General features: G+C 38.4%; 1 pseudogene; it reads left to right on the top strand.

The window, feature by feature from the left end:
* Positions 1-10,125: 10,125 nt before the first annotated feature.
* Positions 10,126-12,562, top strand: LOC148184688 (nucleoporin NUP42-like; annotated as a pseudogene).
* The last annotated feature ends 4,792 nt before the right edge of the window (positions 12,563-17,354 follow it).

Here is a 17,354-nt window from a genome sequence, read left to right as displayed (position 1 = left end):
ATTGAGGTATTCTTTCCTATTCTACCAGGAGATTTTTACTCGGAGATGCTTGATCTGGAAAGATATTTTGTACAAGTCTCCATAATCTCCACAGGATTCATAGTCATCCTACTTCTTATGTACAGACAGTGGAGGAGCAGCATTGTTGGGTTAAGTTCTGATAAGGAAGGTCCCAGCTCACACAATATAGACATTTCCTAACAGCTAATGTTAAAGAAAGAAGCTCAGACATGTTCAGAGAATAGTGGTTAGAACACTGGCAAAATGGGGATTCATCTTATAAAGGGACACTATTACAAAATTACTTATTCAGCTCAAAAAAATAAGCAAAGATGCCACATCTAGATAGAAGGCGCAACTGTGCTACAAATGCTTCAAGGAGAGAACACAAGAGAAGACCTTTCCAAATTCATGGACAGTGTTGACATATGAAGAAAATGGTTACTAAGAAATGAGATTTCCAGCCATCTGGAGACTGAAGTTCTGGAACAGATTTCCAGAAAAAATGTACTAGGAATAAAACAAAAACCGCCAATCAAGGCAGTTCAATCTTCTCAAGATGGGGCTGGATGTGTTTGCAAAAGAGAGTTATTTGGAATGGTTTCTCACACAAAAATCCACCTCAGCATTCTGCCTGCTGTTTCCAAGCTAGGAATAATTTACAGACATTTCTAGGGAACACAAAGGCTGTTCTAGCAAACCTTTGGTCACATCACCTTTCTATGAGGTACAATAAAGCAGTATATGCGAACTGTGCAACAAATTTAGTAAAAAATATATCTGAAATCTTTAGGCATGAAGAAGCAGAAAAAAAATTAAAGCTTTAGATGCTCATTTAGGGAAAAGAGCTATCTACAATGCACAGCATATTGAAGGGCAAGGAATGCAATTAGTGCTTGCTGCTGTATTTCAGGAGTGCTTGATCATTTTTTCTTAGCATGTAATTTACATATTAATACTGGAATATGTCATTTGTTTGTTCCTTGCATTATCACTCTTTGATAAGCACATGTCATTATTGCATACAAATAAGAAGCTTCCACCTGTCTGACAGAAAACACAGCCAGAAGTTATTTACAAAGGAGCCCTAGTCAGTCTGTTTCATGCCAAAATGAATCACCTGTCTCATTAATGGGCACTTTTCCTTCCTCCACAGCAAGCAGGCAGAGAAAGATCCTGACAGCAGAGCTGCTCACTGCAAGCCAGGAAGTAACACAAGGTATTTTGCTATGAGACCAACACACAGATGTGCTGGAATCATGCTCATGTGCCTCCTCAAGGCGCACCATGTACTTGTATTCCTTACAACGATCAAAACCTAAAACCCCTCTTTGAAGAAAATCAAGGCTTGGGAGGGAAAAAAGAAATTCCAGGAGAGTGACAGAGCAGAAGTGCTGGGGAAGCCTGAAAGCAGGGCTCAGCTCAGCAGAGCCACAACCTCCTGCTAGTAGAAGGTTTTGAGTCACAGCAGCCACCTGAGTCCTCTGACACAGGCCAGCCTTTGATCACTCAGTCAACAGTGAAGAACAGCATTAACTCCATATATCTGATGGAATGGCTATAACCATAAATATTTTAAGACACTTGGGTCAAACTAAAGGTCCATTCATTCCTGTAGCCAGCCTCTGGCTGTGGCTATCAGCAGATGCTCCTGCCAGGAAACATGGCATGCAGAGAACCCTGCTGACCACAGCTGATATCCCCAGCAAGCAGGTGTTTGAGGCTGCTCTGTGCCAGAGTTTGTTCTCAGTGGCCTTCATTCTCCAGATCCATCCAATCTGCATTTCTACTTTTGCATCTGACACATCATGTAGCAGTGAGCTCCTGAGCTCTATTACAGGCTGTGTGGAAAAGTACTTCCTCTTGTTTGTTTTAGGCCAGATGTCTAATAGCGCCATTACACTGTCCATACTGCACAGGCTGGGAGAGACAGGGAATGATCATGTCCAGCTGAACTGCACCACATACATCTCAGTAGTCTCTTTCCCAGGCTAAAAACCATAACTTATTAAATCTCCCCATGTGCAGAAGGCATTTCAAATTTCTGGTTAACCTTATTGTCCTTCTCTATCTTTTCTCTTTCTACTACATCACCCTGAGACTAAGGGATCAGAAATGAGCTCTCTATTCAATACTCCATATATGTAACAGTGACCAAGAGATACTTTATCTTCTATTCCTTTCCTTGTAACTTCTAACATCCCATTTGCTTTCCAGTTATCAATAATAATTATATTGATTGGGGTTTTTTTTCAGAAAATTATGTATAATAACTTCAAATTCACATAGCTAATAGGGAAATTAAAATTTCATACATATACTTGAGAATAGTTTTCCCAGGTGCATTATTTAAAATATCTGGGCCCTAGACTTCATCAGCCATTTCTATTTTACAGTCAGTTCAAAAAAATAAATCCTTCTAATGCTCTTTGCAGTAGGTCTGACTTTTGGTTATTCCGAAATATTTTGTCTGATCAAGCAGCAGTCACCACATCACGTATCCCCTTTCTCAGATCATTAATGAATACACTAAACAGAACAGAGGCTGGAGCTGTACATACTCCTCTCTATTGTGAAATAGAGATAATTTACCCCTACCCTGTGGCTTCTTTCATTTAACCAATTATTAATCTGTGACGTCTTAATATCATCAAGACGCTGGTTAAAAATATCATTGAAAGCCTTTTTTTAAAAAAAATTATTAACTGCATCACCCTTACACACATATTCTTCACAGAGCTAGAATAGATTTGTGAAGGATGACTTCAGTCTATGAAATCTGCTTTGACCCTTCTCCTCTGTGTTGTATTTTACCTCTCTACTCTTTTCTGTCATTTGTTACAGCTTCTACCAATATGTCCAACACAAAAGTCAGAGGTACTGTTCTGTAGTTCCTTGAATTCTCTCTGCAACCCTTTGATAAAAGCTAGTGTTACATTTGCCACTCCTGAACCATCCAAAAGAAAAAATAGTTTTAAACAATAAGGTAGAACCTACAACTAATTGTTCAACAAACAACCCTGAGTTCAACAGGTATACGCTTGGCTCACACTGCCTGATACCATCAGTTTGATTCTTCCTTTTCCACTGAATTTTCTAAAATTCTTCTGCTGTCTTTTTTTATATTGAGGCAGTTCCTCAGATTTACCTCCTATAAAGGAAGGCTTTATGGTTGGGCATATTCCCCAATGAATGTCAGTGAAAAGAATTTATTTTAAGTTTAGTTCCCTGCTTTCTCTGGGCTCCCTGTAATTCTCTCCTGCTGAATTTGAGATGTCAGTATCTTCATTCAATATCAGTTACTCTAGTTCATACCTCTTCATTTTAGACTTTTATTACTGGTAGAAATGTATTCATATTCATATGAGTTTTTACAGTACATATGAACTTGATTGAGTTTTCTGTCTCATGCTTTATGAGATTTTTATTTTTAATATTGAGCAGTGAAAAAAGGGCCCTTATTTGCCTACACATGATCAGTTATACAGCCTCATGTTTTATAGCATCCTATGCCTAAGTCACCTCAAAGATAACAGCAGAAATTAAAAATTCAAGGCAGTTAACTCTTTTACTCTTCTGCAAATTAGTTGTTCCCTCTCCCTCCCCTCAAAACTAAAACCAGAAAAAATCACCCTCTGTATCTAACTTAGAAGATGAGACTACATTATTTAGGTATAGTCTTAAACGAAGAAGGAAGATTTATATTTCTGCTCTGGGTTTATCATGGGTCTCTGAACAACCAGTAAATGTTTAATGTCATATTTATACTGCCACATGCTGTTATTTTTCCTGCCTGAGAGGTTTCATGGCATATGCCCTCTGCTCATCTGCAGTTGTGAAAATATTTTGGCTGCCATTTGTAGAGTGGACCAATAGAAAGGAATGAAAGCACTAAAGAATCCTTTTGTAACTACACAAAATATCCTGGATGAATTTACCACCACCATTTCAGTGCTTACTCACAAAAACAGAAACACAGCATTATCTCTCTCCAATGATACTTTTTGTTTCACCAGATATCAGCACTGGATATTGCTTTGATAATGAAGCTGACAAACTATTTCTATTCACAATTCATCATCGCCTAATATTTTTACATAAATAACAGGATTTGCAACCATTTACTTTTAAGTACACACTTTTTAGCAGTGTTATGTCTAGACCTATCAACTCTAAAGGCCATTTTATCCAGTCCTCTTAAAAAATAAGATTATGATAATTTCAGACATATTTATCTATTGAGAAACTTATGGCTTTAAACAGGCCTACACTGATATTTTTATTTGATATGTTGTTGTATAATACAAAGCATTTTTTGTTGGGACGCCCCTCAAGAAGTCCACATGGAGTTGTGCCCATCCTGGGCTGCCTGAGTCACAAAACCACCAAGCTGATGAATCCTCTGGGTCACCACTCAGGCATCTACAACTCAAAATTACAGCTCTTACTTCTTACCCTGAGCACACCCAAGTATATAACAAATAGCAATGGACAGAAGAACATATATAGACGCACAAATATATACATAATATATGGGGAAACCAAAACACAAAGTTCAGCAAGGAGTGCATGCACTGGCTATAGTTCACCAGGTACAAACTGCCTGCCCACCTTAGAAGCAGGAACACTGAGGAAGGTGGGTCTATCACTCCAAGCGAGCCCTGAAACAAAGGACAGAGTGACACCAAAGTGCTGCAGTCGTGCTCTATTTAAATCAATGCACATATGAAACAAAGGATGGAGCAGCAAGCAGTTATGCTCTGTTGAAAACAATGCAGCTAAGGGGAACTAAGCCAAAGGAATTATCCAGATGGTAATCAAAAGCTGAATTTTGCTTTATTAACTTAAGTATATATATTACTTTTCACAGCCTGCATAAGCTAATGAGTAAAGTCACTCAAACACTACCTAAACTACCTAAACATGAAACTGTAACTTCACATTTTCTCCTCCTGCAATGAAAATAATATAAATATAGATTAACTAGGGTAAAGGTTAGATAAGACTCCATTGTAACTTCTGGGATCCATGGATGGGCTGAACCTGTCTTGTCCCCATAGGGTTGCCAGGTGGGTATGAACCTTATTTTATGTTCACCAAATGATTATGCTGAGCAAGCTTTCATTGGTGATTAGAGATTGTCTGGATATTGCTTCAGATTCATTTTTGCAGTCAGTATACTACTGATGGCAATCTCTGAACCTTAACCTGTCACAGTTTTCTACTACCAGTGTGCTTGACAATACAGTGTGCTATTCCACAAAGTGTGAGTTTGAGTCCTTCAAGGGTGCTGGCAGCTTCTGGCAGTGGATGACATGCTTGACAAAACTGATAATAATCCGACAAAGAGTGGGGACACTGTCAGTGTGTGACCCTGAATTATTGGTCAAACTACCCTCTGACACAGTGGCTGTTTATTGGGGTCCCCATAACAGAGGCCTGACAGCCTAGTCATGCACAAGGGTCTCATCCTCCCTGGGGGCACTGGTAGATTGCTCAAATATAAAGGGTTCAAGGAAACATCTCCCTTTCACTTGACAGTACATCATTCTTACAACCCAACAACTAGTATGCTGCTTGCAGGTTTGGTTTGAGATAAAACCCTGAGGAAGATTTTCACAATTAATACAGAGAAAAGCTATCTTGAAAGCAAGTAGAGTCTGGTCACCACTAATAACTAGTGTGTATCTGCAAGCTTCTAAGGCAGCTCACAGGAAAACCACAAAACCAACATGAGTGTCAGTGAATTTATAGAGTGCACATACTTGGCATCACAGGAACACACGTTTAAGTGCTCACTTCCCTGGGTCAGAGGTGGGTCAGAGTCATACCCCAGGCTGCATGCACTAAGAGGGTAGCTGTGCTACCCAGCAGCTGGTATTTAGGATGGGGAATCCCATTTCCTTAATGAAGAACATTGGCTCAGATAAGCCTTCAGAGAAAGGCCAAAGGTGGGCAGAAGGGCCTCCATTCTCAGTATCTCATCCTTCAGCAGCATGAGCAGACAACAACTGAGCTTGGAAAATTCTGGAGGTTCACAGAGCTACCAGCACTGGGGGAGCAGCACTGAAATGTCTCACCTAAGTATGTGCTCCTGCAGATTTGGGCACCTTTTTGTGACTCACCTCAGCACAAAAGCCTGCAGCTGCCAAAACATATGATTCTATCTTACTACTAACCTAAATGGGGCTACCCACACAATTAAGGACTAATTGCTTGAGAAGGGATTGCTTGATGAGGTTCTTAGACTTGTGGGTTTGTGGTCAAGTCCTCAATAGATGCAAAATAGCACAGCTTCAAAGAAATTAGTTAAGTGATGCTGAAAGTGTGGCTTCCACTCTTCGTGTGTTTTAGAGGGAAGGCAATGGAGACAAAGCAATTCTGCATAAGAAAATTATGTCTACAACATAAATAATAGATAAAATAGGTTGGTACAGAATAATTTATTTGGATTTTCATTATGTTCTTTTTAAGACTGTTAGGCAAACAAGTTAGTCATGGGTTAAATGTCAAATCCTATGGGTGGGATTTGAAACTGATTAAAAGATACAAAGGTAGAGAATTTAGGCACATAAATGGTAAGAATTTAAAGGTAGCTGTAGAGGGCCAGTTCTATTTAGTATATTTAAGTTATTAGTAATCAGGAGGTGATTGTGTGGGAGTCTGGAAGACATAAAAATGTTGAGATGCATCAAATCTGAAGGAGGTTTGAGGAACTAAAAAGGATGTAAGTACACAAGCAGATAGTTATCATCTCTAAAACAAAGTGATACTGGAACACACATCTCTTAGAAAGAGTGAGCACTGTCACTAGCAGTCCTGTCCTTAAAAGCAGCTTGAGCAATTTAAAACAAGTCTCAGCTGATAAGTAGGAGGAACCCATTTCCTTCCACAGAAAACCTCAGTTTACTGGTCATTGCTAAAGCAAAAGTCAAAAATGAAGCATCTCTCCTATGAGGAAAAGCTAGCAGAATTTGGGTTGTTCAATCTGGGCAAGAGAAGGCTCCAGAGAAACCCTTCAGTACTTAAGGGGCTTATAAGAAAGACAAAGATTTTTCAGTAGGGCCTGTAGTGATAGGGCAATGGGGAATGGGTTTAAACTGAAAGAGAGTAGGTTTAGATTTGATATTAGGAAGAAATTTTTTATGGTGAGGGTGGGGAGGCACTGGAACAGGTGTCCCAGAGAAGATGTGGATACCTTGTCCATGAGGATGTTCAAGGCTAAGTTGTAGGGGACTCTGAGAAACCTGGTCTAGTGAAAGGTGTCCCTGAATATGGCCGGAGAGTTGAAATGAGGTGGTTTTTGAGGCCCCTTCCAAACCAAGCCATTCTATTATTCCCTACCTTTCCTTTCCCTTCCTCTCTACTTCCCTCTACTATAAAATCTCTGTGGGCTGAACCACAACCATTTTGCACCTGAAATCCTTTGCAGCTGCAAGTGTCATTCTGGGAGAAGCAGCTGAGTATATAGGCAAACAGTACTGATTTTAGCAAATTTTCTCATGGCCATTTCACACTTAGGCACAACAGCTCCAGAAGATGAAGGATTCTGGCATGCCAGCATTCATACAAAAACTTTTGTTCCCCACTGACCTTGAGTCTTGTGTATCTGTGGGAGATGCATGGTATATAATAACAGCAGTGCTGGGGGAAGTTCAGTCAGTCACAGCTTACGCACACAGGTAAATGCATTTTATTAACTGAAAGCTTTCATTTTCACATGTGGACTCACAGGAGCCCCTTATGGCATTTTTATAAGGAGAAAATGGAACTGAATAATCTTTCAAGAAAAAGAAAACAAAAAACTTACAATTAATGCAGCTCTAGAAAATGCTGAGCATGGGTTCAAAAGCCAATTTAAAATCTTCAACATAAGATCAAAAAATACTACAAAAGGATGTAAGTATTTTTTAAACAGGAAGGTTCTCTTCAGGAGTCAAACCACTTCACAAGTTAACAAATCTCTGTGTTCTTAACCAGCAGCTTCCTTTTGAAGTAACTTTCACATTGAGATCTGATGGAATAACTCAACCTTACAACACAGGAAAGTGCTATAAATTATGCTTATTATTTTGAGAGCTACAAAAATAAAGTCACAGATAAAAATCTCAAGATGTGCGCAGCCTAAAAAACTTACTACTCCCTGCCTTACAGATTCTAACTGATATATAAGTCAACAAAAGTATACAGGAAAACGATGTAATAAGAAAAATTAAACCCATTAATTAGCAGCCTATTTTGTGAGGTCATGTATGAAGAAATAGCAGGTCAAACAAGTATTTGTAACAGTTTCCCCTTAAACCAAATTATGGTTACATTTGGGCATATTTGAAATGAAACACATGTGCTGTCAGTCCCTGCCAAATGCAGCCATCATCATCTGAGAACAGCACAAGTTAGAGAAGGAAGTAAAATTCTAAATTTAATCAATGTTGTCTATGAAAAAATTCATTAAGTCAAATGGCTGAACCATATGGGTATAAACATACATTCAGAGAGTGATAGATATCTGCAGACAAAAATTCCCAGCATTTTAACATTCCTGTAATATAGCATGCAGTAGGTATATTAATTTAGCTATTAATTATTGCTAAATTGCAAATATGCAGTAAACACAAAGTTCAAGTTCTCCGTAATAACAGACAAAAAGTAGTGTTTAAGCTTCTAATAATATCCATTTCTCTTGCAGGTTTGTACCCACTGCAGAGCACATTGTAAATTATAAAGCTTCCCAAGCATAATAAGTTCTTTGCAGCTAACTTAGAAAATACATTCCTGAGTTTGTGCAGAATGTGTGCTGAAATCATGGTGTTATTTCTTTGTCATTAGTTAACAACTCTCTGGAGCAAAACACAGTTATGATAGCTGATGACACCTGTCATACCACTAAGCTCTGAAGCTCTGACCTGTGGATAAGTCAAAGGCATGAAGTTATCAAAAGACCCATAGCAGCTATTTAAACATTTAATAAGAAATTTTTTCTAGTAGTTCATTAAAAATATAAAGACAAAAGTATAAAGTAATAAAAAAAATTAAAGCAACTGTTGTGGATTCTACTTTTGTCTCTAGGACCTCTTTAGTCTCACATTGGACCTGCAAAATTTATTTTTTTAGGAAAGAATGCTGTTGCATCAGAAAAAAAAAAATAATTATCTGGGGCTATTTCTGTGACTCCTAGAATTTGCCTTATGGGATTAGCTGTCCAGAAATGACACTGGAAATATGGGTCCTGAAAAAGAGAGAATACTTTTATCTAGGTCCAACAGCATGAAATATTTTCTGCTTGGAAAGAAGGATTTGTCCAGTGAGGCCATTGCATCTGATTATGTGACACTGCATGGTACTAGGAATAAACAGACATCAAAGGCAGCTCTGTGAATGGAAGAACAGCTGAAAGCTTTAGCAGAGACACAGAAAACACAGGGAGAGAGGACACGGGAGAGACCTAACCAGCATGTATTTCCAAGTAAGGTGTGCCAGAAAAATGGAATGACTGTAAAAGAAAAGGTTTAAGTCTTACAATCTTCTAACTGTGAGGACATGGATATGTTTCAAAAGTTTTCACTTAATTTGGGCAGATGAAACTACAGTGTAAAAGAACTTTGCCTTTCATGCAGAAGTGTGACTCCTGGCTGGCTGGCCCCTGGATGGACACGTTGTTTTGCTTTCACTGGACCCTTATCCTACAGAAATATCTTAAAAATTAAGTTGGACCCATTCAATTTTAGGTAACACTTAAAAAAATGTATCTAGCAGCCCTTTTCCTTCTATTCCTCTCCCTTCTCTTTCCTTTAACATCAGCCAGAGCATCTATACCTTGCCGACTGGGACATGCACCTAGGTGGCAGAAGGTGACTGGAATTATTTCAGTTGGAGAAGGGAATGGAATTATATCCCATATATTCTGCCCACTCAGAATTACATTCTATAGATTACATGTAAGGAAGTCATTGATACTTCCTCTGGTTATGTCTTATAGATGACTACTATTCCACTTCTAAAGAAAATTTCTAGGACAATTTCTACTTACTTAATTTCTACAAAAAAATTCTACTTATTTCAGTGTGTCTAGAAGGAAGAACCCTTCAGGAGGCACAGGTAGGATGACTTTGAGTCCATGCAAGGATGAGGATGAGATGGAAGCTTATTACCATAGCTCCTCAAAGTGATTTGAGACAACTTTCCCCTCCAAGTGCTGACTGTGAATTCCTTATTAGACATAAAATCCTTGGTGGGGCAGAGAGGACAGGCATTGTAAGGCTGTCAATTCCTGTATGGCAATAGGAACCTTAAAGCTGGACTATGCACAGAGACACACAGATTTCCAGCACCCAAATGTGTTGGTGGACCCACAGCAATGCTCACTTCACTGTGCTGTGTCTCCTGGAGAACCCCTGGGGTTGACACTGACACACTACGACTAGAACATACAGAAATCTACATTGCTGCTGATGCCACATGGGAATTGAAAGGATTTCTGTCACCACTGAGACCAGGAAGCTTAACATTCTTTGTTAGCTCTGTGTTTTCTTTCTTTAAAAATGTTAGAATACTGACATTTAATGCTGCCTGATTTGCATACAACTAAGCTATATGGTGTGGTAATTTTTGCTTTGTTTTTTTTCACATTATTTCTATTGTTGTCAGAGTCTTTTGAGATTTGCCATTTATGCCCTAAGCACTAAACAACACACTAGGATGCCACTTACCTTAATCTCTTTTGGGCATTTTTCATATACAACGTTCCTTGCATAGTGACAGGTTCAATACTGTTAAAAAAACAGCAGGAGAAAAACCCAATTAAACTTGCAATTTTCCACCAAGCAAGGCACATGCACAGTGTGCCTACCAGATGACCTGCTCTGTCCTTGCCTGTACAGGACACATCTACAGGAGGATTTTCCCCTGAGGGCACAGCATGTCTCATTTTCTAAAACTGCTACCTTTCTGCAGAAGATAAATATGAATAAAACATAACCATAATGGCTTTCTTCACCTCAAATATATATACTGAATTCACATGAAGGGCTAACATTTCAGAAGGCTCTCCAAACCTCTGAAAGCTGCCTGGGCTTTTGGTTGCAGCTTCGTTGTATGCACCAGAATTGCATCCCATGTTGTTCATGCTATTTTGGTGCACAGCTCCTCCATACAATCATTTAATTTTCCCATATGCAGGAGGAAGACTGGACAGTTTTATGTTCACAGAACTGGATTCCTCCTTTGACATCCCATCTGCTCTTTAAAACCAATCACATTAAGGTGCTCCTGGTGTGATTCATAGGGAACCCAAACCCTGATTTATAGCAAACCTAGGATGCAATTTGCCTCCCACCACTTCATCTGTCCTCAAGCTCAACAATTTTGGCAAACAAGCCTTCTCCATTTCCTCCATACTCAAAAGAGCATTTTTTGATGTAGGTATCTTTCTGCTCAGTGATTCATTAGCATATCCCATTTCAGGATGGGCTGAGTCAATTTGTTTCTGTCCAATAATTAAAGGCCTAGATCACTTTCTTACTCAACAATTAACTCCAAAGCAATTAACATTAAAAGAACTGGATCTTACCCCCAGTTGAATCATTGTTCTTCAGTTACTATTTTTGTGTCAGGAATGATGACACTGTGACATAAATCCCAGAGAACTTGGGTGAAGTAACACTTCTCTGAGAGTGTCCTGGTTATGGCTGTGATAGAGTTCATTTTCTTTGTAGTTTATTTAGTGCTGTGGTTTGGGATTTAGTATGAGAATAATATTGATAACACACTGATGTTTTGGTTGTTGCTAACTAGTTCTTACCCTAGGTCAAGGACTTTTTGCAGAACAGATTTTCTGCATTTACGAACAGTCAAAATATTGCTGATGGCTATAAAGATGAAGAGACTTCTTAACTGTGTAGTAAAAGACATGAAAATTTGGGAATCTTCAGGACAATGGATAGTTTCATCTTACTCACCATTGAAAGAAAAGCTGAATGTCTCAGGCTTCTCAGATTTCTTGCCAGAGAAGTTCCATCTGGAGCATTATGACTGCAGAGCAAACAGTAACATTCAGAACTCTATATAAATTCTGTCCAGCAGAATGGACAATGGAAAAATCAGTTGCCTCAGTTGAAAGCTTTAACTGCATTGGCAAAAGAAGGTGTGCCATCTGAATTAAAAAACACAATCACTCAACCCTTGCCTTCTTTTGAATCTGGAGGACTGCAAACATCAAGCTTTGGGCTGCCAAGCTTTCTCATGAAGAGCAGTAGTAACAGTGCTACCAGTTTCTTCTCTACAATGATTTCCAGTCTTGCCAGTGCATCATCATCTGGAAACTGATGTTTTTGAGAGCACTTCTGCTGGTTGTAATCCTGCTTTTGAGGCTACATCCTTGCCAAGCAATTCTTCTGCTGTGAACTCTTCAAGCACCACTGTGCTTACAGCCTTTAGAACATTTAATGCAGCAGTAGCAACTTCTGCCTCACAGTCCAGCAGTATTTTATCTGGATAGACTGCCAGTGTCTCTGGACATAACATCACATCAGCAACTTCTGCACTCACAAACCAGAATACATGAAAAAAAGTTATTTACACCAAACAGCAGCTGAAAAATTGAAAAAAACTGAAACAAAAAAGATTGCAATGGAAAGAAATTCTCTTAAGTCACCTCTGCTAGAACTTCTAAATGCTTAGGACTTTCTAAGTTTATTTTGAAATAATATGTTCTTGTAACTTCCCTGATAGCCCAACAATTTTGTGTTTGAGTAATGAAACAAAATGTTTCCATTTCAGTTCATTTTTTGTTTTATCTTCTGCAATAATAAACTCTCAGGTTAAAAAAAAAAATAACAAGGCCAGGTTAAATGAGGCTTTAAGAAACCTGGTCTAGTGAAAGGTGTTCCTGCCCATGGCAGGGGAGCTGGAAAAAGATGATCTTTAAGGTCCCTTTCACCCCATCCATTCTATGATTGTGTCTTTTCACTTTCCATGCTGTGTCAGTGAGCAGGTGCACAAGAAGCCAGGAGGCATCAAGGCCAGGACAGCTGATCTGAACTGTCCAAGGGGATATTCCATACCACAGAATATCATGCCCAGAATCTAAACTGGAGAGAATTGGCCAGGAGGGGGAGGTCAGTGCTTGGGAATGGGGTGGGCAGCAGTCATGGGTGGAGAGCAATTGTGTGGGGCACCACTTTTTTCTATTGGGTTTTATTTATATCTCTTTCTCCTTTTCCATAAATAATTGTTGTTGTTGTTGTTGTTGTTGTTATGCTTATTATTAGTCATATTATTATATTTTACTGTATTTGAAGTCTTAAACTGTTCTTATCTCAACCCATGGGTTTTACCTGTTTTGCTGATTCTCTTACCCAACACACCATGGGAGTGTGCATGGGGGAGTGAGAGAGCACTTGTGTGGTTGATGCCTGGGGTTAAACCAGAACAGAGTCGAGAGTCCAAGAGTCCTAGGTAATAATCTCTATTCCAACAATATTTATGCACCTATAACTAGAAAGCAATTAGATAAAATGCAAGAGTAGTGATAGAAGTGACACCTTTCTGACAAACTGGCTCTTACTATTACCCAAACTGTGTCAGGTCCCTTTTTCCTGCATCCCTGGAAGCTTACATTCCTGGATATCCAGTGGTCTGTCTGACATGGGACAACTGCAGAGAGCATTTTCTTAGAGTGGTTACTGGCCCAGCAGAAGAGTGCTTTCCATTTTGCCTGGCTGAGAGCTGAATTTTGACAAATAGGAAAAATCCTCTATTCCTCCCAAATAAGCACATATGTTTCTTATCCAACTCATTAATAGTTCTAGGACACAAATCCCACTCCTACCCCAGCATCAAGAGGGTGGGGAGGTAGTGAGACAGTTCAATTTCCACAGGTTGTTTCAATGTCCCTCTGTGGGCTGTCTATTGCTAATACCAATCCTACATACCCAAGGGTCCCTATTAAATTCAGAACAAAATTAAGTACATAGCATGAGCTTAAGAATTATATTTCCAGGACAGGTATGTAACACTGGGTCCGTTGTAAAACATGATACAGGATTTGGGTGCCCAGCCTGTTCACGAACTGCTGAATATCACTTCCCTGGGAGTCTGGAGACACCTTGTGTGGAGACCACAGATAGGTACTGTGTTTTACAAACAGTAAGTGCAAAATCCATGAAAGAAGCCATAGCAACCATGCTTTCAATGGATTGACTTTCATACTTAAGACAGAACATTTATTTAAATGAATTATTGTGTAGACAACTTACTGATGATTGGATTTTCAAACAGGAATTTCCTTCAGCCATTCTAAAAAGCAAAAGAATGAGCATACAAATTAAGATGGACATGTTACCCAAATTATCAACCTAGCCTGGTCACTGGGAACAGTGAGATCATATTAGCATTACCATAGCCTAGATATTCTGCTCCTCAGCAAGGATGGCTCCCACATCATCTCAGCCATTCTGTCCAGGAAACTGCAGCCCTTCACCTGGGCTATCTGGCACAAGGTGGCTTTGTGCCCTGTGCACAGACCCTAAGTGTTTTGGGAAGTACAGTCATAAGGAGAGGGAAAACAATGCCATCCCAGACCAAGCTTGCAGCCCACCACAAACTCACCCAATAGCAGAAAATGAGCGATCCTAAAAAAATGTACACACCAGGTGAAATCTTCCTGGAGGTACCTCTTGGTTGAGCAAGGACAGAATCAGCCAGGATCATTGATGTAAATGACAGTCCCTTACCAAGTTCTCCTTGTCTGAACTTTCTCTTGCTCCTGGAAACTTGATATAACATTACTTTTATTAAACCAGGGCACAGCAAAGGAATAGCTGAAATTTAGCAGCTATGTTGGTATCAAGAAATGCCCACTGGAGCACTCCTCAGCCTGCAGTCTAAAGGTAAAATATACATCACCAAAGACAAAGGGACACTTTTCCTATTATGCATTCAAAAGATGAAAATTGCATTTCAAAGGCCTGAATGTGCTCCTAGAAGGGAACACAGAAGTGAAAACAGCTTCTTTCACCTTCAGGAAGTGAAGCGGTCATTTATGCCAAAACCTTCCAGCTAGGAAGCTACTGCTGGAATTATACCAAACATGACTAAGGACAACAAAAGTACATGAAGCCCCATTCAATATTTGGGAGAGCAAACAATGTTTGCTCGTGCAAATTATATCTGCCATACTCACTCCCAGCTTTTGCAAACACCAACAAAAGTTGTGGTTCATGGAGTTTACAGCTTTAATATTCAGATACCTTGTTTTGTACTCCAAATTGTTATCTCTTATGAACCAAGGTTATTTGTACCAGTATGAAATCCAAAACCAAGCTAGCAGAGTCAGTCTTCTATCCCCCTCATCAGAACATTGCACTTGCATTAAAATAGAAGCTCAGCATGAGAGCCTAAAATTCTGAATAGATCAAAATTATATGTATAATAGGGGTTTTTTACAAATTCCTGTTTAATAGCTTAGTTCATCTACTGAGACTAATGAACAGAACAATTTATCTAATGTTCCCTGAGCTACTGAAATTTACAAAGCCATCTGGAATCAGTTTTACTTTCTGTGTTCACATTATTAATAAACTATTTAACTGCATTTTTCTCTGTGCAGGAGATATGTGCCAGGTTTATGTTTAAATCAAATGTTTGTATTTGTCATCCAAATCCAGCAAGAGAGAGACAACCACAGTCTGCAAACTCTTTAAATTTTCTCACTGAACATGGCATGGACTATACACCAGCTTTACCAAAGGTAAAGTGAGGCAAATCAACACAGGAATGGCTATTACTGTTTTACACAAGAATATTTCTAGCTTCCAGATCAAGCCCAAGGAGGAAAATGTGTATGTAATTTTCAGAGTTAATTTTGTAAATTATGGTCTTCTTTGCTCTGTATTTGTCTCTTTCAGAAACCATGGATTACAGGGAAGAGTGTGATTGCCAGGGAGAATTGTTAGCACTTTTTCAAGACTTAGCCTCAAAACCAACTTCAGAGAGAAAGCAAAATATTGTTTCTTCTTGATAAAATATGAGAAAGGATTTTAATATTCCTCTGGCCTTCCTGCTTTTGGCTGATTCATTGTTGTCGACAGACAGGTTTATAAGCAATGAAGAGCAATGTTAAGTTTATTCAGAGCTGAGTTTATTAGCCAAACTAATCCTGAAGCTTTGGAGGAATTAATGCAGGGATTCAGAAAGGATATTAAAAGACTCTTTTTATGAGCACCAATCAAAATATTTCTGAAGACCAGAAATCTAGGCATTTTCTTAAGACAATGAAACAGATAAAGCAAAACTTACCTTCATATATTTTAACACAGAAGCTTTCCCAGAAATGCTTAAAATTCTGGCTAACCCAGAAGTGAATTGCACTGAGAAGAAACTAACTTAATTTCATGTTTGGCAGATGTTTTTACTAATAATCATTTTAATTAATTATAATAATATTCTAAAATATTTTCAAATACAAAATGGACTTCTGTTTTAAATTTTATATATTTTGCTTCCATATTTTGAAGACAGCTCATATTAACTTCAGGAAGAAGCATGTCTTCACAATCATACTAAATGTCTAAATTTAAATTTAAAAATATAAATTCTATTTTTTGGTGTATCCATAGGTTCAGACTCAAACAATGAACATGTAACTAAAAATAAAAGTATTATTTCTATTTGTTCGAGAGCCAACCTTTTCTTAATAGGTAGCATAGTTAGGATTGCTACAAAAATAGTGACTTTAAATTACATATCTGATTCTGGAGAATCTGGGTCCATATATGTTTTAGCAATTGTCAAATTCAAAATACATATGGTCCCACCACATTGTTCACTTCATGAGCAGATCCATTTTAATTGCAGGTATTTCTTCTCTTTTCTTTCCTTGCTGTAACAAACACTTTGTTCTCTGTCTTTCAGTGATTAAAAAGAAATGGGAAAAAAGTAAAGAAACCAAAGTCTGTATCTCAAGTGACAATCATTTCCAAAGCAGCTCATGAGTGTCTTGTAAGAAATGCCTTCATTTACACTAATAATTTCCTGAAGATATTTGTTTGCAATGAACCAATATGTAACACCTGAATGAAGAATTATGGTCCACTTAAAAAAACAGTATTTTTAATCAAATAACTTTCTTTCAAAACTGAGTGCAAAATCATAAATTGACCAAATATATAAATCTAAATTTTCAAAGGCATATAAAATTTAACTCCCTTAATAGCCTAAATACATTTTTAATTAAATTTAGATGCTTAAATGTCATTGACTATGAATTACCAAATATTTTAGTCCTTAAAAAGGCAATATGAGGTAAAAAAAATTGCTGTGGAGCAACACATATTTTTTGAACCCAAATACCTTCA

This window comes from Pseudopodoces humilis, chromosome 3 (genome assembly GCF_049639895.1).
Source record: "Pseudopodoces humilis isolate 2021_Gansu_Grassland_sample_001 chromosome 3, ASM4963989v1, whole genome shotgun sequence".
Classification (NCBI taxonomy): domain Eukaryota; kingdom Metazoa; phylum Chordata; class Aves; order Passeriformes; family Paridae; genus Pseudopodoces; species Pseudopodoces humilis.
Note: the sequence above shows the minus strand (reverse complement) of the source record. Positions and strands in the feature narration are given on the sequence as shown.